The sequence below is a fragment of the Bos indicus genome, chromosome 3 (assembly GCF_029378745.1).
Source record: "Bos indicus isolate NIAB-ARS_2022 breed Sahiwal x Tharparkar chromosome 3, NIAB-ARS_B.indTharparkar_mat_pri_1.0, whole genome shotgun sequence".
NCBI lineage: Eukaryota > Metazoa > Chordata > Mammalia > Artiodactyla > Bovidae > Bos > Bos indicus.
The window spans coordinates 88,155,020-88,182,554 of NC_091762.1; the positions used below are offsets into that span (position 1 = coordinate 88,155,020).

Below are 27,535 nucleotides of genomic sequence, written 5' to 3' on the forward strand. Positions count from 1 at the left end.
GCCACTTAGGAAGGTGCACACCAGGGGCAGGAAGGGACAAAGGCCATTCTGAGGCTGAAGTCACGTGTATTTGTATTTTTAGCAGAGGGGGGCTGAAATACAATTTCAGTGAAGATTGCATTATGGATTATTGCTTAAGAAAGCTTTGCTAAAGGACTGGGGAGAATCTTTCTTTTCCAAAGGGGACTTTTTTTTTCCTCCACAGGGGTTGAGGGAAATGGGAGGAAAGAGAAGGCGGCTGCTCGTATTTTCTGAAACTGACTTGAGATGCTGTAGTGATAATGTATGACAGTTTTCCTAAGCCAGTGTGAGCCTGCGCGTTTGTCTATGTGTCCATATGTATTTTATTTGAACAACTCAGATCTCGTTTGGTAGGCAGAGCAGATGCTGTTACTACCATTTTACACAGTGGAGACTGAAACTCAAAGAAGATAAATGACTGGGCTCACATCATTAGCTAGTACCATTATAAAGTCCAAATTTCTTCACATAGCTTGCAAATCCCTTCTTGTTCTGGTTCCTACTTCTCGCTTCAGTCTCTTCTTGCAACATTATTTTGTTCTGTTTAAACTCCTTCCTCAGTCAACTTGCAGACTCTTAAGATATCACCTTCTTATTCTCCTCTATACTTTACACGTCCTGTTCCTCTCCTGTCAAGCCTACCCTCACCATTTATCTCTTCCCTGTCCTGCAGGTCTCACCTCATACAAAGGAGGTTCCCTGACTTCTTCCAAACAGTTCTCAGCCATGTCATTATGATACCATGCTCTTTGAGTACCTTTGTGAACTCTTTTGTTCTTTCTTACTATAACATGTTTCTTTGGTGGAAAACTAATGTCCTGAATGGTTCCATTAGTTCTGCAAGTCAGTGGGGGTAGAATGCATGGATGGAAAAAGTAAAGCATGTAGCATACCGTAAGAACCTAACTGTACTTGAAGCCTGCCCAAGCTGGAAGGGCTAAGAGACACAGCAATATCACCATCTCAAAGAAATATACAAACCTCTTTCCTGTCACCTGTGCAGGCTCTAATTTCACTCTTCTATTAAAGATGCTACTTCACTTCGCTTCACTTGAGCCTCAGTCTTCTCATCCAGAGATGGGGAAGAGGGTGCCAGATAAAGTGAGATAACAGTGGTAAAGTATATTGTAAGGGATAACTGAACTGAACTGAACTGAACTAGGAGATCAGTCCTGAGTGTTCATTGGAAGGACTGATGTTGAAGCTGAAACTCCAGTACTTTGGCCACCTGATGCAAAAAACTGACTCATTGGAAAAGACCCTTATGCTGGGAAAGATTGAAGGCAGGAGGAGAAGGGGACGACAGAGGATGAGATGGTTGGATGGCATCATTGACTCGAAGGACATGAGCTTGGGTAAACTCCGGAAGTTGGTGATAGACAGGGAGGCCTGACGTGCTGCAGTCCATGGGGTCGCAAAGAGCCGGACATGATTGAGCGACTGAACTGAACTGAACTGAACTGAAAGGATAACTAGCACTAAATACATCTTTATTAAAATATAAGCAGAAATCTCCAAGATACTATTGATGAAAGTCATGTGATCTCGTGTATAAAAAGTAATGATGAAACAAAAAGGAGCCTAGCACTTTTGACAAATTCTGTTATCTAAACATCAGGACATACTCTATTCCTCATAAGGTAACAGACAAACAGAAAGCAAAATGCCGAGTTCTGAAACAAAAGAATATTAACTATCATGAGACACTGTTTTCATGCTTAAGTTGAAGACTTTCAAAACCCACCAGGAGTATTGGTTTGGAAGAAGTCCTACTGGGAATGTCTCATCCTGAAGTTATTCAATGAATAAATGCTTTCTGAATTCCAGTCTGTGCTGGGCACCTACAGTTTATTTGGCTTTGCCATAAGCACTCATGGCTGCTGACTCTAGCCCTCAAATGCCACTCTTGTATCTGCCATCATGGCTTTGTTTGTTCTGAGAACTTGGCCAGAAACGTTGGTGCCTGCTATTAACTTACTGGCACTCAGCTAAAAACCCATCCTTCTGTATTCAGCTTTGTGACCCTGGGGCTGAGTCTACTTTGCTCACTGGCTCCCTTTTAGACTCTGTTAATAGGGGATGCTAGAGGGAGTCTGGAGAAGGCGATGGCACCCCACTCCAGCACTCTTGCCTGGAAAATCCCATGGATGGAGGAGCCTGGTAGGCTGCAGTCCATGGGGTCGCTAAGAGTCGGACACAACTGAGCGACTTCACTTTCACTTTTCACTTTCCTGCATTGGAGAAGGAAATGGCAACCCACTCCAGTGTTCTTGCCTGGAGAATCCCAGGGATGGGGGAGCCTGGTGGGCTGCCATCTATGGGATTGCACAGAGTCAGACACGACTGAAGCAACTTAGCAGAGGGAGTCATCACAGCTGAATGGGGGGTACTGGAACTTGCTCCTTCTTTTTGCTTCCTGCACTTTTCAGGGTTAACCTAGAACAGGTGTCTCACCTTTGGCACTATTGACATTTTGGACTTGGTAATTCTTTGTCAAAGGACGGGGTGTTTCTTATGCATTGTAGGATGTTTAGCAGCATTCCTATCCTCTATATACTAAATTCAGTGGCAACCCCCCAATTGTGACAATTAAGAGTGTCTTTGGATATTACCAAATGTCCCTTAGAGCACAAAACTGACTCTGGTTTAGAACCACTGACCTAGAGTCTAGGTACTTCACCTCGGCAGCTGTAGTTCCTTCTTATAGCAACAGCTGAATCCAGGCTGCACTTCTCCCAACGCTTGCAAACCCAGCTTTGTCATAACCCAGGAGATGTCAGCATCAGCTGGACGGTGCCTGTCCTCAGAGCCCTGGGCCAGCCCACGGAGCCCCTCTTCTGAGCTCAGAGTCACCAGCCCCATCTAATTAGTGCCTTCTTTGGCACTAGGCACCAGTGGGCTTCCCCCTCTAAAATTCTAAGTTTTTCCCTTTGTTTCAGTTGTTTCTTGCGACTGCTACTTTCATGATGCCTTCGAGTTCGTTTTAATCTCTCAGTTACTTAGTTAAGAATTTTGCAGCCTTTTCATTACAGTCTCTGTGCTAAGGTGATAGCGATGATTATTTTCTCAAACTGGACTCACAATGTTCTTTCTCCTTTCCCTCCTTTCTTTTCCCTTCCTTTCCCTCTCCCTCCCTTCCTTTTCCTTCTCTTCTTCTCCTTCCTTTTCTTCTTCTCTACTTGGTAAATTTCTACTCCTTTTTAGAGTTCTGACAAACATCATGGTTTTCTGGAGCTTTCCAGGCAGAGTCAGTCACTCTCATCCCCCAGCTCTTGGTTCAGTGCATCTTAGCCTATGGTAGATCCCCGTCTATATATCTCTGTCTCTCCTACTAGATTGTAAACTCCCAAGGGCAGGAAGCACAGAACAGTTTCTGTGCTCCTAGCATATGTTCAGGTTTGTTAAAGGAAGGGAGGGAGGAAGGAAAAGATGGAGGTGAAGAGGGAAGAATGAAGATGGGTAAAAAAGAAAAGATAGAAGGCATGGAGGAAAGACTATATGCACAGGACTTTTGCCTGGTGCTGTGTCTTCCCCCTGCCTAGCAGTCTCAGTGAGGGTCCAGACGGAATCCCCCACATCCTTTTCAGTGGCTGACCTGTTACTTTGCAATGACACTATTACAGCTCCTTCACTGAGTGGGGCTTCTCTGAGCTGGGTCTTTTTTGCTCAGTAGATATCAAATTCCTTGAGGATAGGGTTTGTTGCGCATAAACCTATTCTTCCCAGGTAGTTATTGAATGAATTGCTGAAGGAAATGAGGGAAGGTTTCAAGGGAAAGCCCTTGAAGGATGGGGAGAGATTTTAGGAGTGGAACCTTCATTCTTGGTAGTGCTGATGGGATGGGGATGATGTGAAGAAATGCAGAGAAGCTGTTTAGGGAATCTTGAACTATCCTAGTCTGGTAGATTATAGAGCATATGGAAAGGAAATTTGGGAGGTGGGGCTGCAAAAGTAAGTAGGATATGGACTTTAGATACCTTGAGAACCAGGATAAGCAATGTGTGCAATGTTTGTTGGGTAGGTTCAGTGGCTTTGGTGTCAGGGACTGGCATCACACGATTCTACTTTGGGGGAGAGCTCTCAGAGTTCTGGAAGAGACACTGATGGTGGAAAGCATTCAGGAAGAGCTGAGTGCCCTAAAACCCAACAGGAAGGGTTCACAACAGAGAGCAGAGCTCCCGCAACCACAATCCTGACAGTTCTATTCTGTAGAAAGTGGTTTCTTTTTTGTGGAAGCAGATGAATGAATACTCCATGCTACAGACAATGGAGACCAAAAGGAGGTGAGAAATGGAAAGAATAGGAATTTAACAATTATCCCAGGTTGAATGGTTCAGCTTCAGGTTTTTGTTTTGTTTTTTCTTTTGGTCTAATTATCACAGAGATCTTCAGGATTTGATGTATTTTATAGGATATGAGAGACAATAACAAAGTGGTATCTTGGCTTTTAAGCAGACTTGTGTGGCTGGGCAACAGCGGTGTGTGAGATTCAGCTGGCTTCTGCCCCAGGAGGGAGGGCAAGTCCGTTATAATTCTTAAAAGAAAGAAAACAACAGCCTGGGTGTGACCTGCATATCATCATGTGCTAAATGCAGATAATGATATCAGCTTTTCTTTATGTTTCAGAGCTTTTAGGAAAAGCAAGTAAGATGGAAGATGTGGAAAGAGTTTGTAAACTGTTAACTGCCTACAAAATCTATCCATTCATCCAGCAAACATGTATTGAGATTGTCTGCTATGACACAGAGGGGTGGGAGGGGGCAGGCACAAATAAGACCTGGTCTCTGTCTTTTGAATCTCTGGGTAAACCAACGAGCTATGGCAAAGATACTTGCCATGCTGTAGAAGTTCCCATAATTCACAAGGGATTGGTACTAATATTACATTTAGGAAGGTAAGCTTTGTTGCTAATGGCTGCCAAGTCAATGCTTTAGGTTTTTCTGAAAGAGTACTAAGAGATGAAAGTACCATTCTGTTAAAGAAACTAGGCTTTGGAGATAAAGGATAAACCTGCAAGTTTACCCTCTGCCACGTGACAACTGTATGAATTTGGGCAGGTCACTTGTTTCTCACCTATATCATTGACATAACTCTTCCTATGTAACTTGGAAGGTCACTAAGCTCATCAAATCAGCAGGCAGATGTTAATGTGCTTTTAAAACTGTAGCATGCTTCACATATATTGTGAATCATTTGTTAAGAATAATAGGAGAAATTGCCAGTATTGTCTTTCAGGGCTGTTGTCATGAATGGAGGTTTAGTTAAGGAGAAGAGGATGGAAACTAACAAGAATAACAAGAAAACATCAGACACTGCAATAGGCATTAACATACCCCTATGCCATAAGCGTCTCATTCTCCCCATTTTACAGATGAGGAGACTGAGAGGCAGAGATTGTCATACATTTCCCATGGTATATGAGTAGTGCTTGTAAGAGCCAGGAGCTGCCAAGAGGAAGTCTCATACTTGATGTAGCAATTCACCACGTCATTTTTCAAACTCCCCTTCCCTTTCCCATTGTGGATGACTTTGGAAAACAGATTCACTATGACATTTCTCTCTTATGACAGAGTGGTGGGCTGGAGTAACTCATTAGGCAAATACTTGCCCAAGAATCAGTACCTCACCTGCATGGACAGGATCCAGGGATAATGATCGTCTGCCTTGAGAATGTGGGGTGAAGTTTGTCCCTCTGTGGGCTTGAGAGAATTTCCCTTCTCATGCATACCTTCTTAAATGCATCAGTGGGTATCTTGGTGTTGACTAAGAATGATGCCTGCCATGTCAGTAAACAAAGAATGTTGCAGCCTGAGGGTGAGCCCTCAGGGAACTCAGGATGGAAACAGACTGCCCATCGTCAGGCCAGTCTGATGCTCCCCAACACTGGCCCCACCCCAAATAGCTGAGGTATATTCTTTACCAGCTGAGCTAGCAGGGAAGCCCAAGATTGAGAAAGGAGTATGTCAGGGCTGTCTGCTGTCACCCTGTTTGTTTAATCTATACACTGAGTACATCATGAGAAATGCTGGGCTGGATGAGTTACAAGCTGGAATCAAGATAGGAGGGAGAAACATCAACAACCTCAAATATGTGGATGATACCACTCTAATGGCAGAAAGTGAGGAGGAACTAAAGAGCCTCTTGATGATGGTGAAGGAGAAGAGTCAAAGATCTGGCTTAAATTAAATATTAATGAATATAAGATCATGGCATCTGGCCCCACTACTTCATAGCAAATAGAGGGGGAAAAAAGGGGAGTAGTAACAGATTTCCTCTTCTTGGGCTCTAAAACCCCTGCAGATGGTGACTGCAGCCATGAAATCAGAAGATTTGCTTCTTGGCAGGAAGCAATGACAAACCTAGACAGTGTGTTGAAAAGCAGAGACATTGCCGACAAAGTTCCATATAGTCAAGGCTATGGTCTTCCCAGTGGTCATGTACAGTTGTGAGAATTGGATGGTAAAAAAGGCAGAGCGCTGAAGAATTGATGCCTTCGAACTATGGTGCTGGAGAAGACTCTCGAGAGTCGCTTGGACAGCAAGGAGATCAAAGCCGTCAATCTTAAGGGAAATCAACCCTGAATACTCATTGAAAGGACTGATGTGAAAGCTGAAACTCCATTATTTTGGTCATCTGATGCAAACATTTGGTCATCTGATGTGAACAACTGAGTCACTGGAAAAGTCCCTGATGTTGGGAAAGATTGAGGGCTAGAAAAGAGGGTGTCAGAGGATGAGATGGCTGGATGGCATCACAGATGCAGTGGACATGAACTTGGGCAAACTTCGGAGATGGTGAGGGACAGGGAGGCCTGGTGTGCTGCAATCCATGGCGTTGCAAAGAGTCGGACATGACTGGTCAACTCAACAACAACAGCATATCAAAGGAATAATTTCAGTGATTCCAGACTCTTGCATCTTCCCATATGTAGAAGAGCACTAAATTCTTTATCTTGAGATACCTGGTGTTGTTTCATTAACAGTAACCTTTTGACTCCCTGGTCTTTTTTGCAGACACTCCTGTATATCCTGGCACTCTCCCTGCCTCTTCGGAGCAGTCCCTCAGAGTTATCTTAGATGCTGTGTCTCAGGTTAGCAGGTTAAAGTTTTGTCTACCAAATAAAACGTAACTCTTAGCTTTTAGGTTTTGTATTTTTTTTTTCCAGTAGATAATGGAAATGGGTAGAAAAGCACTGATTTTACCCTATGTTCACCTAATGGATCTGACCTATTTGCTCCTCCCTAGCCCTTTCACACATGGAGTCAGTTTTACCCTGGAATCAACTCTGTTCCTGACCCTAATTCCCCCACCTTTGTGTACCCTGTTATCTTTGCCAGGAATATTCTCCTGCTTCTCACACCTCTGATGAAGACCTGCTTGGTATTCAAACCTAGCTTTTAAGAAGCCCTTTCCCCAGGACAGAGTTGATTGTTTCCTTTTTTTTTCAACTGTTCCTCTGACATTCCTCCTTTTTACAGTTCATCCAGCTGTATTTAACTATAGGCTTGTCTGTCTTCCTGGCTAGAGTGAACTCTCTGGGGAAGGAATTGTAAACTGTTTTCATCTTCGTCCTCAGACTCCAGGAAATGCTTTTGGCTTAGTAGGAGTTCAGGAACCATTGGCTGAAGGAATGTGCAGGTGAGGGAATGACTGCCTCTGTCTGGCTAGGTGTGGGCAGGGCAACCAATTCTCTGATGACCTTGTGGGAAATTTTATTTTCTTCCATACAAATTATCAAGAGAATTGATACTTTTGGGTTGACTTAGAAATGTTTAGCAAAACCTGTGGTCTTCTTATTCAACCTACCCTGGACCCGTTAGGTGCAGCAAAGCAGGCCTCCCGCCCTAGTTCCCCTCTTTCCTTAACTTTACATATCTGAATTTTACCTGAAGGCAAATTCACTGCCTTGGAGAGAGTGAGTCCAGGAGGAAATCCCTTTGGGCAACTTGCCACATTTTATCTCTGTTCCTTTTTCTGTTTTAGCCTGTCAGGAAGTTATTTTTGGTAAAGTACTGCTCTGAGGGGAGAAGCTTGGCTGTGAATAGAGGATGCAAAAGAGCTCTGAAGGTGCCTTGCTCAGGCAAAGGGGACACTTCCTTAACTGCCACATCCTTTACTTTTACCATGGCTTCTGGGTTTTGTAGGATCATAGAGGCTCTGAATATAAGATCTGGGCCCTTAGAAGTATGGGGGATTGTTGTTCAATCCCTAAGTCGTGTTCTATTCTTCGTGATCCCATGGACTGCAGCACACCAGGCCTCCCTGTCTGGGTGTTATGAACTGAATGTTTGTGTCCCCCATCCAAGTTCATATGTTGAAGTCCTAACTTCCTTGCGCCCTCAAGGTGATGGTATTAGGTGGGGCCTTTGAGAGTCATCTAAGTCAAGATGATTCCAGCCTCATGAATAGGATAAGTGCTCTTAGAAAAGAGGCCTTGGAGAGCCCTCTAGGCACTTCCACTATGTGAGGACACAGAAGAAGTCTGGGACCCTAAAGAGGGCCCTTACCCGACCAGACATACTCCCTGATCATGGAGGTCTAGCCTCCAGTACTGTGAGAAAGAAATGCGTGGTTTATAAGCGATCAGGTATTTTTTATCACAGTCCAAAAGAACTAAGACAGGGATCATAGTAGAAAATCCACGGGCCTTGGAGCCAAGCATATCCGAGCTGAAATCTTGGCTCTGTAACTTACCAGCTATTAAGCATGGGGAAATGTATTAGCCTCTCTGAAGTTCTCTTCCTTTATCTGTAAAACAGGGACACCACCACTTATTTTGCAGAGAGAACTAAGATTTAGAGATGATGCATTTTAAAATGATCTATAGAAAACCTTCAATGAATAGAAGGTATTTGATCATGGGCTCTCTGCCTTAATTTTTGAATAATTGTAAAAATTTTCCCTGAAGCAGATTTAATCTTCCTTTCTGGCTGAAAGCACCATCAGTGAGTAGTTGTCTTAGAACCACTATAAAAGGAGTTGTCCCTATTTTTATTATCCTTTGCATTAGCTACTTTAATTTAAAAATCAAAGTGTGGCATTTTAAGAGTAAACCCATATTAATCAGTAAAAGCTGCAAAAGTAATAGTGGAGGTGGGGTCGGGAAGGGAGCGGAGAAGTAGGATTTGTGAAAACTCTTTGGTGCAAATAACCTCCTGTCTGTAGCAGAATATGTATGCAGACATGCAGCTGTTAGTTTCAACACCCTGTTGTCAACCGAAGGTCCCACAAGTGCTGTTTTGCCCTGAGGAACTGTTCGAGCTAAGTCAGGTTGACGGTTCAGGGTCCAAGTATGACTCTTATCAAATTTGGGATCCGAAGCCCTGTATGAACCCAGTTTAGTATTCAGGAAATGTATCCATAGCAGCTGCTGTCAGGGTAGCTATCACCAAGGGTAGACAGTTGATGGCTTTCTTCCCGCTGTGTGTCTCTTCTAAACAATCTTAAAACTAGCACCTGCCCCCATCACCAACCATTTGTAAAACAGAGGGAAGAAAGTCCATCTTCTCTGCATAAACGGCAGTCCTCACGTCCCCTCACTATAATTTTGTAATAATGAAGACCAAAGTTCCTATTTGTGGAAGGGACATTTGAATCATTTGAATGACAAGAAGTAGCCACATGCAGAAGTGAGGGGAGGGGCATTCCTGGCACCATGAGTCAGGGCAGCCTTTGGTCCCTTTGATGATCTGAAGGAAGGTTTGTGTTTATGTGTCAAACACAAGGTAGAAAAGCACACACGTTCTAAGTCGCTTCAGTCGTGTCCAGCTCTTTGCGACGTCATGGACTGTAGCCCTCCAGGCTCCTCTGTCCATGGAATTCTCCAGGCAAGAATACTGGAGTGGCTTGCCATGCCCTTCTCCAGGGGATCCTTCCAACCCAGGGATCGAACCTGGGTCTCCTGCATTGCAGGCAGATTCTTTACCATCTGAGCCACCAGGCAAGCCCCAACCAGACAGGCAAGCGGAGGTCAAATCATGAAGGACCTTGAAGAACATAATAAAGAGTTCAGAATTGATTCTAAGAGAGCAAGAAGTCCTTGGCAGGTTTAAGCAGGAAAATGGTACCGTTTGATGTATAGTTTGAAAAGATCACTCTGGCTGCCATGAAGAGAGTGCAGTCAGTCCTTGCTTTCCTCAGCAAGTTGGCTCAAGGACCCCTGCAGGTACCAAAGTCCTCAGATGCTCAAGTTCCTCATATAAAATGGCATAATATTTGAATCTGACCTGTGCACAACCTTTTGTATACTTGAAATCATGTCTAGATTACTTAATATACCTAATACAATGCTTGTTGTTCAGTCACTAAGTCGTGTCCGACCCCTTGAGACCCGCAGCATGCCAGGCTTCCCTGTCCTTCCCTATTTCCCGAAGTTTGCTCAAGTTCATGTCCACTGAGTTGCTATTTAACCATCTCATCCTCTGCTACCCTCTTCTCCTCTTGCCCTCAATCTTTCCCAGTATCAAGTCTTTTCCAATGAGTTGGCTCTGTATTAGGTAGCCAAAGTATTGGAGCTTCAGCTTTAGCTGAATACAATGCTAACGCTATGTAAAAATTGTAAATGCAATGTAAATGCTATGTAAATAGTTGCTGGTATGCAGCAAATTCAAGTTTTGCTTTTTGGAACTTTCTGGATTTTTTTCAAATATTTTTAATCCGTGATTGGTTGAATATGCAGATGTGGAATCTGACTGTACTGTCTAGGAATGAGGGTGGGAATAGGAAACCAGATAGGAAATGCGCAAAGGAAACCAGATAGGAAATGGGCAGTAGTCCTGGCAATAGGTATTTTTCAACTGGACTAAGACCGCACAATTGCACTCATCTCACACACTGGTAAAGTAATGCTCAAAATTCTCCAAGCCAGGCTTCAGCAATATGTGAACCGTGAACTTTCTGATGTTCAAGCTGGTTTTAGAAAAGGCAGAGGAACCAGAGATCAAATTGCCAACATCCGCTGGATCATCGAAAAAGCAAGAGAGTTCCAGAAAAACATCTATTTCTGCTTTATTGACTGTGCCAAACCTTTGACTGTGTGGATCACAATAAACTGTGGAAAATTCTGCAAGAGATGGGAATACCAGACCACCTGATCTGCCTCTTGAGAAATGTGTATGAAGGTCAGGAAGCAACAGTTAGAACTGGACATGGAACAACAGACTGGTTCCAAATAGGAAAAGGAGTTCGTCAAGGCTGTATATTGTCACCCTGTTTATTTAACTTATATGCAGAGTACATCATGAGAAATGCTGGGCTGGAAGAAACACAAACTGGAATCAAGATTGCCGGGAGAAATATCAATAACCTCAGATATACAGATGACACCACCGTTATGGCAGAAAGTGAAGAGGAACTCAAAAGCCTCTTGATGAAAGTGAAAGTGGAGAGTGAAAAAGTTGGCTTAAAGCTCAACATTCAGAAAACGAAGATCATGGCATCCGGTCCCACCACTTCATGGGAAATAGATGGGGAAACAGTGGAAACAGTGTCAGACTTTATTTTTCTGGGCTCCAAAATCACTACAGATGGTGACTGCAGCCATGAAATTAAAGGACGCTTACTCCTTGGAAGGAAAGTTATGACCAACCTAGATAGCATATTCAAAAGCAGAGACATTACTTTGCCAACAAGGGTCCGTCTAGTCAAGGCTGTGGTTTTTCCTGTGGTCATGTATGGATGTGAGAGTTGGACTGTGAAAAAGGCTGAGCGCCGACGAAGACTTGATGCTTTTGAACTGTGGTGTTGGAGAAGACTCTTGAGAGTCCCTTGGACTGCAAGGAGATCCAACCAGTCCATTCTGAAGGAGATCAGCCCTGGGATTTCTTTGGAAGGAATGATGCTACAGCTGAAACTCCAGTACTTTGGCCACCTCATGTGAAGAGTTGACTCATTGGAAAAGACTCTGATGCTGGGAGGGATTGGGGGCAGGAGGAGAAGGGGACGACAGAGGATGAGATGGCTGGATGGCATCACTGACTCAATGGATGTGAGTCTGAGTGAACTCCAGGAGTTGGTGATGGACAGGGAGGCCTGGAGTGCTGTGATTCATGGGGTCACAAAGAGTTGGACACGACTGACCGACTGATCTGATCTGAAGGTGTGTGTGGCTAATGATGTGCGTGATAGGGTGGTTTCAGATGAGGTGAGACTGCACATTATGCATCTCACTCATGTTGGCAAGGCCATTTCATTGAGTGGATGACTGCATGCTATTATCCTCCCTGACTTCCTGAATGTCGAACCCTACTTGTCACTGTAAACAAAAGTAACAGTGACATTCTTCATCACGTTAGATTCTGCTTTCTTGTCTCCAGGTTATAGTAGTTCTTAGTGAAAGATCAATGTGCTTCAGAGTGAGATAGATCTGGATTGGAATCCTTGCTGCAACACTTAATAGGTGGTTGACTTACTAGGTGGGTAACTTTTATTTTTATTTTATTTTTCTTTTTTAAATTTATTTTTTAGTTGAAGGATAATTGCTTTACAGGATTTTGTTGTTTTCTGCAAACCTCAACATGAATCAGCCATAGGTATACTTGTGTCCCCTCCCTTTTGAACCTTTTCCCATCTCCCTCCCCCTCCCACCCCTCTAGGTTGATACAGAGCCCGTTTGCGTTCCCTGAGACATACAGCAAATTCCCATTAGCTATCTATTTTATATACGGTAATGTAAGTTTCCATGTTACTCTCTCCATGCATCTTACCCTCTCCTCGGTGGGTAGCTTTTAAGTTAGTATCTCCAATCCTTAGTTACCTTGGCTGCAAAAAGAGGCCAATAATAATACTTGCTTCTTGCAGTCTTATGCTGAAGCCTCAAATGAGATATTCATAGTATTTGTGAAAATGTTTAGCACACAGTAGGTTTTCAATGCAAGTTATTTGGCTTAGACTCTGAATCATCTCCTTCAGCTCTTTGCATTCCTGGGCTAGGCTGGGAGGCAGACATGTATGCCCAAACTCCATCCCTGATGTCAGTAAAGCACATATCATCAGGAAAGAACACTGCATCAAAAGGCTGGAGGTAGCCTTGATTTTCTATTTCCCCCACTTGCTAAATACTGAGTGACTTTGCATAAGCTGCGCTCCCTCCCTGGGTTGCAATCCCTCATTTATAAAATGAGGAAACTGGGCTGGATAATCTAATTATAGCAGATAGTGACTTGATTTCATTTGATGCCAATATTAAACTTTAATAGCAGCAACCATCAGTTATGGAACACACAGTGGGGCCAGACAACGTGTTATATGTCTTATATGTATGTTGTATGTTAGCACAGAATTGGAGAAGGCAATGGCAACCCACTCCAGTACTCTTGCCTGGGAAATCCCACGGACGGAGGAGCCTGGTAGGCTTCAGTCCGTGGGGTCACTGAGTTGGACATGACTGAGCGACTTCACTTTCACTTTTCACTTTCATGCATTGGAGAAGGAAATGGCAACCCACTCCAGTATTCTTGCCTGGTGAATCCCAGGGACAGCGGAGCCTAGTAGGTCTATGGGGTCGCACAGAGTCGGACACGACTGACGTGACTTAGCAGCAGCAGCAGCAGCACAGATGGTCCTGTGAAGGAGGTACTTTTACTGTTCCCATTTTACAGATGGGAAACTGAGGCAGAGAAGTGGAAGCATCTCTAATAATAGCAGCCAGATTCTCTGCAGTTCTATGCACCAAAACCCTTTGGGAGTTTCACAAGTGCCAGGCATTAAGCAAGATGCTGCAGCTGCAAGCCGAGACCTTGCCCTCCAAAAGCCTACGGTCTGGAAGTCATGGAAGCCCAGAACAAGTCTTGCATAGTCCCACAGGAGGAGAAGCCACTGTGAAGGGAATGCAGTGGCATTCCTTGGCATGTGAAACTAGTTTGGGCTGGTTCTGTCCTGCAGTACAATGTGGCCTTTCTGAACTGAGCAAGTACAAAAGGTTTCCATCTCCTGTCTGCGTTCTGCTGCTCCAGGCTGAATGCCCACCCCCTCACTGACACTTGCTTTGTTTCTGTTTCTGTTCTTTTTCCAGTAGCTCTTATTTCTCATTCTTCACAACGTTTCATTTTTTCTGTGTGTTAATTATAGAAGGAAAGTTCAACTAGACACAAGGTCTGTCTGCAGAGGAGGCAGGCTGGAATAGCCACAGGGGCCTTTGTCTTGCTTGGGCCTATGTGTGAACACTGTGTGAAGAGATCACAGGGGCTGTCTTAAAACTGAGAACTGGGGACACTTAGGTCCTTGTTCAAGCTCTGCTGCTTACTGCTGGGTGACTCTGGGCTTATCACACAATCTACCTGAGTCTGAATTTCTTTCCTCTAAGATGCTGCTAGCTAGATATGAGATACCAGTGGATAGTATCTAGACATTAGTATAATACTAGAACAGGATGCTGGTAGATAGTAGCAGATTCTAGTAGAATCAGAAGCCTTGGGTTACATCTTAGCTTTATCACTTACTAGCTGTGTGATCTAGTCACAACTTTAGTTTCTGTTTGTGTAAAATAAGGACACATGAGAAGACTGTTATGAACATGAAGTTACATAATTCACGTGAGGTTCTTGGCACGATGCCTGGTGTGTCGTAAACTCTATATAAATCTTAGCTATTAGTACTGACCATGCTGGTTAACTGACTTAATGGATATAAGAGTGTTTCATAAATTGCAAAGCTCTGTACAAATGTTAGTTATTATTTTGGTGATGATTGTTAGTTAGAAAGGACTTTTGATAATCTTTACTTGCCAAATCAGTTTTTTTTTTTTTTAATTTGGGTTTTATATTTATCTCCTTCAATAACATGCTATTAATATTATATGAACTCTTTCTAGGGCATTATTGTTCCAGAAATCTGGGGCATCAAAGGCCATCCCATGCCTTTATAGACACAGAAATGGGAAATCAGCCAAAAGGCTGTGTAATTTCATTTTACCCTTTGCTTCTCTCATTGAACTTGTAGTTCACGTCTAAATGAACTGAGCTTTGAATTCTTGCATCAGTAGCTCTAGCCAGCCAGTGTACATTGTGATTAAAATGCACTGACCCTCCTTAAAGAAATACAATGCAACTAAATGGAAGGAAGGAATTCATGAGAAAAAAACAGTTACAAATACTCTGGCAAGACATCATTCTATTTGTGTCGTTAAAATCTGGTTGTGTGAAAAAAAAAATACATATGTAAGTTCTGTTGGGGTAGAAAGGATCTGAGTCTTGGGACTATTATCTTTTGTTTGGGGGCTGGGAGTCTTTCTTGAGAAAGGTAAGTAAAGTGAAACCCTTTACGATGATGATACTGGAGGAAAATAATAGCTTAGAGGACAGCTGTGTTATTTCAGGCTCTTATTCCAGGTAGTTTTTGTGTTCCAGGGAACAGGATTTTGACCTGCTCTATATTGAATGCATACAGTAATAAGCACTGTTATCACCTGCCTTCTCTGCCAGGGCTCCCAAACGCTGTAGGTGCCACCTTCTCAGACTGTGAAACAGCTTCAGTGCAAACAGAGGTTTCAGAACTCTCCAACCAAATACCATCGTTAATGGTGAAGAACTCCTGACAATAAACATTCCAGGGATGTCTCAGACACAAAGCAGCTATCAACTGATTTGGAATGAACGCCCGCTGTTATCTGAAATGATCTTTTAAAACATTTTATGTTGGTCTAAGTAGGGTGGAGAGCTGGCCGGTTGCATGTTTATGGCTCATCTCTGTTCTTGAATGAGTGCTCCTTCACGTCTTCTTTTCCATAATGGATTATAATTAGCAGTACGTTAGGGGCTGTATCATTAAACAGTTCCATTCAACAAAACATTTATTGAGAGCCTACTCCTACTATGTATGTATATGTGTGTGGTGGGAGGGGGGGACACTCCACCAGGTGCCACTGTTAAAGCAGTGGTCCTCAAGCTTCAGCATGCTTTAGAATCTCCTGGGAGCTTTGTTAAAGCTCAGATTGCTGGCCTCACCCCCAGAGTTTCTGACTCGATAGCTGGTTGCAGGTTATTGGAGAAGGGAGAAGGGCAAGAATTTGCATTTCCAACAAGTTCCTAAATGATGCTGATGCTGCAGGTCCAAGGACCACTTTGAGAACCACTGTCTTAAGGAACTTATTGCACTTCTTCTGGTGAGACGTGCAGATGATGGATTCATATAAGAATCAGACTGTGAGAGGTTAAGACAGAGGCATAAAGAAAAGGCAGAGAGAATGGAGCAATTTCTGTGTTGTGGGACGATCAGGGAAGGTGGCAAGAGGCAGCAGTCTAAGAAGGAATTAGGCAGGTGTGAAAAGGTGCAGAAGAGATTTTCTCTGAAATATAGCAGGTTAGGGGTTCAGAAAAGATGCTATAAGGTTATCTGCTCTTTCTTTCCTTCCCTGACTCAGGGGAACATAAAGGTGCAAAGAGTTAGATTCAAAGAAATCTCTCCTCTTGAATTTAAAAGCTCCAATTTCTGCCCTCATGTGGGCTAGGAATGAGACTGCAGTTTTAATGGCAGTTCCCATCTCCCTTAGATCAACGATGAAGAAACTCCATTTCCTGCAGAAACAAAAACACCATCACTCAGTCCCCCAGGGAATGTCAACAGAATTAAAAATGGAATTAACAGTTCATCTGGAAACCATCTTTTTAAAAATCATATGCTTAGCTCACTGTTCCATGAAAACTGTTTCTGAAACACCAGCTTAATGTTCCTGGCATCATACTCCTGTTTCATCCTCATATGACTGAGGGACAAAGGGCAGCTGAGTGGCAGGAGGATAAATGAGGTGTACCGGGAGTGTGGCAGGAGAGACAAGGAAGGTGAGAGCATGATCCTTGCCTGACTATGGATGAGCTCATTGTGCAAAGGGGGTGTCCATGGCCACCTCAACCAGAGAGGACGCCTATAGAAGAGGCTTCTGAAGGATGGCAATGGTGTTGGCTTGCACAAGCCGTGTAAGGTTTAGACAGAGGGAAGAGAGTGAACAAAGGGAAGCGGTTTCACCTGGATCCTTGTACCTTCTTATCTTCATGCTTTTAAGGATTTTCCCCATCCTTTTCACTACTGTGATGTTGCTCAAGATGATGGAGGGAGACAAATGCTACAAACATCAGTTCGTTGTACACATGTTGATATCAGATCACAGCACTTCCTCTAGCAAGCTCTGTTGAATATGACACTTCTCTTTGATGTCAATGCTAAAGATACAGTTGTGACACCTGATTGCACTGCAGAACTCTTGGAAACACTGGAGAGTGTGGTCTCCTATTGAGTCAACATGTGGCATCTGGACCAAATGATGGGAATTTGCCTTAATAGAGAAAAGACTTGTGAAGATAAAGGGATGAGTCTGCCCATTGTTAAAGGCTGAAAAAAAGGACATGAAATTTGTGGATTTGTGATAAAGAGTGATTGTGGTGGTGTGAGAGGGCCTATCTTCCAAATGCCAAAAATATGCCATTACAGAGGGTCCCTGTTTAAGGGAACACAGACACCCAGTGATCCTTGAGAAACCGGAAGATATTAAAAAGAACTCCATTATAGAAATTAAAAGACCTTATTTAAACATATAGTTTCCATTTATTGATCATATATTTTACACTGATCACTTTATATATTAGCTCATTTAATTCCTGTAACAGCCCTATAAATTGGTGATATCACCATTTTATGGGTGTGCTTGAATACAGTTGAATCACTTGTCCAAGGTCACATATCTAATAAGTGGTTTCAGTTCAGTTCAGTCACTCAGTCATGTCTGACTCTTTGCGACCTCATGGACTGCAGCATGCCAGGCTTCCCTGTCCGTCACCAACTCCTGAAGCTTACACAAACTCACATCCATCAAGTTGGTGATGCCAACCTTTTCATCTTCTGTCGTCCCCTTCTCCTCTTGCCTTCAATCTTTCCCAGCATTGGGGTCTTTTCCAATGGTTTGGTCAGGATAAAATAAAATTAAGCCTAATAGCAAAACTTAGGCTTTTCACAGGCTTATATCATGCACTTAATACAGTGTTTAGTACATGTCATGAATGACAGCAAAAATAACATTTGTTATATTTTTTAATTTCATTGACAACATGTGGAGACATGATGAAATCATGGTTTGGCAGAAGAATCTCAAGATGATGTGCAGAGTGGATGAATGGAGAGGCTTCCATGTTTTGGCCTTTCTCCCCAGAAAATAGAATGAAGTGGAGGCTGCCAGATCTGCAGTTATGGTTGTTACTGAGGTCTCACTAGGGGGAAAGCCAAAAATTATGCACACTGTTGGTAGAGCTCAAAGGAAAGGAAATAGATTCATAATAGAGAAATTCTTACACAAGCACAAATAACCATCCCTTTATCTACCCATTCACCCATCCATCCATCCATCCACCCAATCACTTATCCATTCATCTACCTAGCCAGCCAGACAGCCATCAAGCTATCCATCCATCTAACCAGCCATTCATCCATTCGCTCATCTATCTATTCAACCTGTTTAGCATCTTTGTATTCTTCTCTTCCTTTTTCTTTCTTGTCATTGCCACCCTGCTTACATTTTTATTCTTCTTTTCTGGAGAAGTCTCTTAAACATTGTCCTCTTAAAGGATCTTCTTCCTTCATGCTTTCACAACCACTAGATCGATATCGTAAAAGCATGGATTTTATTGTATCACCTTCCTGCTCAAAAGCCTTCAGTGGCTCCTTATTATTCATAGGATTAAGATCAAGTACAACAGGACCCCACCTACATCTTCCCAACTCATGGCTCTGTCACCACAGCCCACCTGGTTTTTCCTGAACTCAGCTCCCTTGTTCCTATCTCTTTACACAAGCTGTTTCTCTTCCTGGAGACACCCTTTTTGGCCCTGTCCAGAATACTACCTTTTTTCTGATTAGAATTCTATTCTATGAGTCTTTCTCTGAACCCCATAGCAAGGAGTTATTCCTTCTCCCTTTGAAGCACAAGCTTTTTGGAGACAGCTTAGTTTAGGATCAACTTTGAAGTCCAAGAATCCTGGGTTAAAATATTGGCTCTTTTACTTACTATCTATTTGATTATGGGAAAGGTACAGACTTCTCTGAGTTCAGTTTCTGCACCCCTAATATGAAGGTGGAGAAAATATTAATATCAACCTTATAAACTTATTGTGAGCATTAAATGAAAAGCATATGAAATGCATCATTGGTACTCAACAAGTATTTGTGAATGAATAAATATAATTAGTAAAAAATTATGCCAATATTCACTATTTTTAATGAAATTATAGTATTGTTTTTATGAGGAAATATTTTTTCAGGCCCAGTCTAGGCTAGAGCTACAGGTCTTGATCAATTTCCAAATATCAGACCATCACCTTCCCATAATCCTCAGATGCATGCATGTGCCCTCTGCTCAGATGCATGCCTGTGCCCTCTGCTCAAGCTCCAGAGGCATCCAGGCTGAAATATGATAGCAAGTCCAAGCCCTGGAGAACTTTCCTCTCACCTCATATATTCTTTATTTGTGACACTTTGATATGTAGCCTTCTATCATGGAGTAGAGCTTTGGTCCAGATTCACTCTTATAGTAAAAACATGCTGCTGGAATGGGCAGGAAGCCTGGAGTTCTTTGGGGTCTGGTTTGGGACCTGGTTTAGAATAGGTGCTTGCCCAGTGTTGGCTAGAAGGAAGGATGGCTTGATGGGTAGATGGGTGGGAGATGGATGGACGCAGGGTGGATAGATAGAGGACAGGTGGATGAGTGTATATATATATATATATATAATGGAAGGATGGATGGTTGGATGGATAGATGTTGGATGGAGGGTAGATGGATAGAAGTTGTAGAGATGCATGGGTGGATAGAGTACGGAGGGCTTACTATATGACCCCAGGCAAGTTATTTAAGGTGTCTGAGAATTCTTTTTCTTACCTGCAAAACAATGGACTTAAGATGATCTATATGGCAATTGTAAAATCATATTCTGAAATTGTGACTCTGTGAAGTAGAACATAAATCAATATTTGTAGTTTTTAACTGATCTTAAAAAACAGATATAGATATACAAGCATGTAGTTTTATTGTTTTCTCAGAAATCAAAGCAGACAAAAACACTTAGTTCCTGATTCTTAGTTCTGTGTACCTCCCACCATTCTGTCCATTTTTTTCCTGAGTTATTTCTCCAAACCCTCATCGCCTCCTGAGGGTCACAAATTTTTATCCCATCCATAACTAGTAAAAAAGTGTAGTTTTAGTGGAAATAGCTCAGACTTTAGAATCAGACAGATATTAGAATCAAAATCTGGATTTCTATATATTTGTGATATTTGGCAAGTTAGTTGCTTCTTCGACCTTTTTACCTGTCAACTGGTGTTACCAAATGCCTCACAGTGAGGATTAAAGAGAACAGCTGTGCCAGGAAGACAATAAGTCTTGATAACTCTGATAAGTGGAAGTCCCCTCCTTACCCTCTGCTCTGTGCAGAGAAGCTACCAGTTGCCTAGTAGATGTTCAGAAAGCACTTGTTGAATCAAATGGATTTGAATTCCTTCCAGCCTCTGGGTTTTACTTGCTTTGCAGCTAATGCTTTCAATCTATCACCAGTGGAGTAGAAAATGCAAATGTGAAACTTTGCAAATGCCTTCCACACATCATAAATCTGGGATTTCAAGAGCATGGCTATGAATATTGAGGTCAGCTTCTTTTTTTTTTTTTTGCCATGGGTCCAAGATTAATGCAGTCCTGAGTGTTAGGAGGCCATCAGACACTGACCTTTGTGTCCATTTGAGTGGTGGGTGTGGAGTATAGGGGAACATATGAAAACACTGAGGTAGCACAGAAAGAGACCCCAGCCCCAGAATAAGTGGTGTTATCTAAGTCACTTCTGAAGTGTTAGGAGGTAAAATGGGCAGCCAGTGGTGAGGGCATCTCCCCACCAGAGTCTTCTCGAATAGGCTGCTCATATGCTAACCTCAGGTTCCACCATCTGGGGCCTTGTCACTAGGGAACCTTGGATTCCAGGTGACCTACTCCTGAATTGATGATCTGAGAGCTGAGTGCGGCTGTGTTTTCCTATGACGTCAAATATGCACGCTGCCTTGTTTTTCCTCTTCTTTCCCCACAGCAAGCACTCTGTGGAAGTGGTATGGGCATCTCAGACTGGTCTCTGGTGGTCCTGATGCTCCCACCATCCAGCCCTATGTTTTATACATGAGCAAACTGAGCCTCAGAGAGTGGTCCAGGGTCACACAGGGGGCTGGTGGTAGAGCTGGGGTTGCAACCCAGGGGTCTTTACTCCAAGTTACAACCTCCCCACCCTCCAGCATTTGGCAGCTTATGATTATCTTCCGCCATAGTTAGGAAGTTAAACATACAGAAAACCCCTCTTACCTGCCCAAGATACCTCTCCTAAATTTGTTAAAAGCATCCAAGACTTCTATGGCAACATTATTCTGTTGGTTCAGGACAGCATTTTCCAAAATATGCTCATCTGATGCTCTATCCAGAAAAAGAGGTCTGTGGCCAAAAGGGACTGAGAAGCCTTGCAAAAACATGTTCCCCTTTTTAGATTCACAGCGCTTGGCGGCTGGCACAGGGCCCTCCTCAGTAAAAAACCCTTTTTGTCTTTGTCTTTTGTCTTTGTCTTTTGTCTTTGTCATCGCATTGTTCCTTGAAATGATTTGACCACAGAACTTGGCTTTTCCTACCCCTTCACCCTGTAACTCCTGTAAATACTTCACAGAACCAGGTTCATGAAATGCATTTTGGTAAACGGTGATTTAAGTCATGAAACACCCCCATTGACATTTGCAGTTTACTTTAGAGGAATCATAATGACTCTATAACTTTACAGTTGCCAGATATCCTTCACACCCATTAACTCTTTTGATTTACAACAGTCCTATCAGAAAGATAATGTCTTTTCCTTGACCAAAAACCCAGAGACCTAGATGATTGACAGAACTAAAGATAGGAGGGGAGACTGGAATATGGACTGCAGACGGCACAGTCTGTACCCTCCCTACCCCTAGCTCTTCCAGGTCTCTACTCTACATTAAGCCAGTTTCTACCTGGCACTGTCTCCTCTGCAGAGAACTACCAGTTGCCAAGGAGATGTTTAGAAAGCACTTGTTGAATCACATGGGCTGGTAGACAGTCATTTTCCATCCTACCTCATTTGACAGTGAAGGCAAATGAGGCACAGAGAGGGGAAGTAATGTGGCCAAGTTCACACAGCTAGAAGCAGAACACCAGGGTAAAGAGAATGCAATCAAAGATGAGAGCCTTATGTGAATTGGGGATGGAGAATTAAACCTTGAAAGAAATGCAGAGCTTGAAAAAGGGAAGGACCAGGAAAGTTATGACCAACCTAGATAGCATATTGAAAAGCAGAGACATTACTTTGCCAACAAAGGTCCGTCTAGTCAAGGCTATTATTTTTCCTGTGGTCATGTATGGATGTGAGAGTTGGACTGTGAAGAAGGCTGAGTGCCGAAGAATTGATGCTTTTGAACTGTGGTGTTGGAGCAGACTCTTGAGAGTCCCTTGGACTGCAAGGAGATCCAACCAGTCCATTCTGAAGGAAATCAGCCCTGGGATTTTCTTGGAAGGACTGATGCTAAAGCTGAAACTCCAGTACTTTGACGACCTCATGCGAAGAGTTGACTCATTGGAAAAGACCCTGACGCTGGGAGGGATTGGGGGCAGGAGGAGAAGGGGACGACAGAGGATGAGATGGCTGGATGGCATCACCGACTCGATGGACGTGAGTCTGAATGAACTCTGGGAGTTGGTGATGGACAGGGAGGCCTGGTGTGCTGTGACTCATGGGGTCACAAAGAGTTGGACATGACTGAGCGACTGAACTGAACTGAACTGAAGGTTGAAATTATTGGAGAAGGAAATGGCAACCCACTCCAGTGTTCTTACCTGGGGAATCTCAGGGACAGGGGAGCCTGGTGGGCTGCCGTCTATGGGGTCGCACAGAGTTGGACATGACTGAAGCGACTTAGCAGCAGCAGCAGCAAGGTTGAAATTGGTAATGTTGCTTATTACCATCCCTGTGAAGAATGATTGCATTTGCTGCAAACATCCAAGCCATCTATTCTTCTGTAATACCTGGCTGCCAAGTGTGGATGGATCAAAGTATAATACTTGGAAACTTGATGGAGTGACCTCCACTTACTTGAAGGTACCTCAATTGGTACCTCAATTTTCCAGCAACTTTATCTATTCAGAAAATACTTGAGAGCCTTGAATGAGGATAAAAGATCTCTGGGTGACCAAAAGAGATCTATCAACTAATTTCTCAGTTACTAAACAAATGAAACAGCAAAAGAAAAAATGTGTGAACACCTACTCTACACAAGCCCTAATAATCCACTAGAGGCAGAAGTAAGACAGTGTGCCCATTCTCCAGGAGCTTAGAGCCAAGGATGGGAGACAGACATGCAGGCAAATAGAAAAGATCCTGTGACAGAGGTTATGAAAGAAAATTAAGAGTGCATCCACATCAGACAGGTCAGACTGGCATTGGGAAGGGAGTCTCTGAGCCTCCGTTTTTTTCTTATTGAAGTAGAGTTGATGTACAACAATATGTTAATTTCAGGTATACACTAATGTTAATTTCAGGTATACTACATAGCTATTCAACATTTAAATACATTGTAAAGTGATCACCATGGTAAGTCTAATAACTGTCTGTCCCCATTTAAGTTATTACAGTATTATCAACTGTATTCCTTATGCTGTATATTTATGTCCCCATGACTTATTTACTTTATAACTGCGAGGTTGTACCTCTTAATCCCCTTTACCTGTTTTGCCCAATGCCCCACCTCTCTCCTCTGGCAACCAACAGTTCGTTCTTTGTATCTATGAGTCTATTTCTGTTTTGTTTTCTTTATCCTTTTGTTTTAAAGAGTCCACAACTAAGTAGAATCATATGTTGTTTGTCTTTCTCTGTGTGACTTATTTCACTCAACACAATGCCCTCTAGGTCCATCTGTGTTGTAAATGGTAAGGTATTGTTCTTTTTTTAATGGCTGAGTAATATTCCATTGTTTATATACACCACATCTTCTTTATCCTTTCATCTATTGATGGACACAGGTTGATGCCATGTATAAAAACATAAATTTGAAAAGATATATTTGCTGCAGCTTTACTTACAATATATCTTTTCAAATTTATGTTTTTATTTTCATCATGTAAATGTTCGGAAATGAATTTGGTGGATTATATGGCAGCTCTATTTTATTTATTTTATTTTTTTACAAAGCTCAGTACTGTTTTTCCTAGTGGCTGCACCAATTTATATCCCTGCCAATAGTGCACGAAGGTTTCCTTTTGCTCTGCCTCCTTGCCAACACTTGTTATTTGTTGTCTTTTGATAATAGTCATTCTGACTATTCATCTCCTTTAAAAGAGAAGAATTTAGAAGACTTCTGGAACAACATCAAACATACTAACATTCACATTATATGGTCCCAGAAGAAGAGAGACAAAGGGGCAGAAAATCTATTTGAAAAAAAAAAAAAAAACAGAATAATGGCTGAAAATTTCCCTCAACTGCTGAAGGAAACAGATATCCAAGTTCAGAAGGCAGAGTCCCAACCAAGATGAACCCAAAGAGATGTGAGTTGGTATCTCATTGTAGTTTTGATTTGCATTTCTCTGATGATTAATGATATTGAGCATTTTTTCATGTGTCTACTGGCTGTGTTATGTCTTCTGTGGAAAATGACTATTCAGGTTTTCTGTTGGTTTTTTAATTGGATTGTTTCTTTTTGAAATTGTATCCTATGAATTCTTTATGTATTTTGAATTTAACCCCTTATGATATATTTTTTGCAAATGCATTCTCCCATTTGGTAGCTTGCTTTTTTCTGTTGATTGTTTCTTTTTTTCTGTGCAGAAGCTTTCATTTTAGTTTGATGGAATAATTTGCATTTATTTTTGCATTTATTGCCCTTACCTAAGAAGGCAGATCCAAAATAGTTCCAAGATATATACAAAAGATTTTACTGCCCACATTTTTATTTAGGAGTTTTATGGGTTTAGGTTGTACACAAAAGTCTTTAATCTTCTTTGAGTTTATTTTTGAATATGGTATAAGAAAATGGTTCAGTTTCATCCTTCTGCATGCAGCTGCCCAGTTTTTCCAACACCATTTATTGAAGAAGCTGTCTTTCCCTCACTGTATATTCTTTATCATAGATTAGTTGACCATAGAAGTGTGAGTTTATTTTTTTACTCTTTATTCTGTTCTATTGATCTTTGTGTTTGTGTGTGTATGTGTGTCTGCACACATGTATATGCCAGTATCATACAGTTTTGATTGCTAGAACTTTGTAGTATAGTTTGAAATTGGAGAGCCTGATACTTCCAGCTTTGTTCTTCTTTCTCAAGATTGCTTTATAGGTCCATACCAAATTTAGGATTATTTTTTCTGATTCTGTGACAAATGGCATTGGTATTATGATAGTTGTTTTGTGACTAGTTGTTTTTCTCTTGCTGCTTTTAAGATTCTCTTTATCTCTTTGACATTTTAACTATAATTTGTCTTGGTGTGGGTCTCTTTGGGTTCATCTTGGTTGGGACTCTCCTTCCTGAACTTGGATATCTGTTTCCTTCAGCAGTTTAGGGAAATTTTCAGCCATTATTCTGTTTTTTTCAAATAGATTTTCTGACCCTTTGTCTCTCTTCTTCTGGTACCATATAATGTGAATGTTAGTATGTTAGTATGTTTGATGTTGTTCCAGAAGTCTTCTAAATTCTCCTCTTTTAAAAAATTATTATTATTATTGTTATTATTAGGTGATTTCCACTACTCTCTCTTCTAGATCACTGATCCATTCTTCTGCATCCTCTAATTTGGTCTCAACTCCCTCTAGTGTATTTTTTCATTAGTTATGGTATTCTTCAGCTCTCGTTGGTTCTTTTTTTATCTTTTGTCTTTTTGAAGTTCTCACTGTATTCCTCCATTATTCTTTCAAGTTCAGTTAGTATCTTTATGACCATTATTTTGAACTTTTTCTGATAGACTGCTTATCTCTGTTTCATTTAGTTCTTTTTCTGAGGTTTTGTGTATTCTTTCATCTGGAATATATTCCTTTGTCTCCTTATTTTGTCTAGCTCTCTGTTTTTACATATTAAGTAGATTAGCTATGCTTCGCAGTTTGAAAGGAGTAGTTTTATGTAGAAGGTATCCTGGGGACCCAATAGCATGGTCTGCCCTGGTCCCCAGAGCCAGGTGTTCCAGGAGGATCCCCTTGTGTGGGGAGGGTGTGCCCTCTTATTATGGCTGCTGCACAACTGCTGCAGGCATGCTAGTGCCGCCGTGCCTGTTGCAGGCTTTCTGAATATGGGACCAGCCACCCAGGTCAGGGGACACTTTGAGGGAATGCCAGTCCTGGCAGAGGCTGCTCGCCAGGTAAGGAGGACAGGGGACATCTATTTTTTTTTTTTCAAGCCAAACTGTATCCAGCTTTATTAAAGATACTTTTCATAAACAATCGTGGTATTTCAGGCAGGATATGAGCAGAGAGTCATTAACCGTATACAACTTTCAAACTGCCTTTTTCAAATGGACTACCAAAATCAGAAAGCCACTATGAAACCCAATGAAATCTTCATGTGATGCTCTGAACAGGGAAAGTTTAGACTGAGGGTTGACATTTTACATTTAGCATGTTGTTTAACAACTTTTCACAAGCCGACCCTGACTTTCAGCAAATGGAAATGAAAATGGCAGAAGTATCACTCTGAGGAGCCACAGTATAAAAAAATGAACTGCTCCTCTTTTGAAGGACACCATCTCAAAGGTGACGCTGGAAAGTCCAGATTGCCTGACATCAGATCAGATCAGATCAGTCACTCAGTCGTGTCCGACTCTCTGCAACCCCATGAATTGCAGCACGCCAGGCCTCCCTGTCCATCACCAACTCCCAGAGTTCACCCACACTCACGTCCATCGAGTCAGTGATGCCATCCAGCCATCTCATCCTCTGTCGTCCCCTTCTCCTCCTGCCCCCAATCCCTCCCGGCATCAGAGTCTTTTCCAATGAGTCAACTCTTCGCATGAGATGGCCAAAGTACTGGAGTTTCAGTTTTAGCATCATTCCCTCCAAAGAAATCCCAGGGCTGATCTCCTTCAGAATGGACTGGTTGGATCTCCTTGCAGTCCAAGGGACTCTCAAGAGTCTTCTCCAACACCACAGTTCAAAAGCATCAATTCTTTGGCACTCAGCCTTCTTCATAGTCCAACTCTCACATCCATACATGACCACAGGAAAAACTGTAGCCTTGACTAGACGGACCTTTGTTGGCAAAGTAATGTCTCTGCTTTTGAATATGCTATCTAGGTTGGTCATAACTTTCCTTCCAAGGAGTAAGTGTCTTTTAATTTCATGGCTGCAGTCACCATCTGTAGTGATTTTGGAGCCCAGAAAAATAAAGTCTGACACTGTTTCCCCATCTATTTCCCATGAAGTGATGGGACCAGATGCCATGATCTTCGTTTTCTGAATGTTTAGCTTTAAGCCCACTTTTTCACTCTCCACTTTTACTTTCATCAAGAGGCTTTTTAGT

At 42.3% G+C, this 27,535-nt stretch overlaps 1 protein-coding gene across 1 annotated transcript in view; it reads left to right on the forward strand.

Annotated features, from left to right (window-relative positions):
• DAB1 (DAB adaptor protein 1) overlaps positions 1-27,535 on the forward strand; it is a 1,468,439-nt gene that overhangs the window by 217,291 nt on the left and 1,223,613 nt on the right. The window lies entirely within an intron of this gene.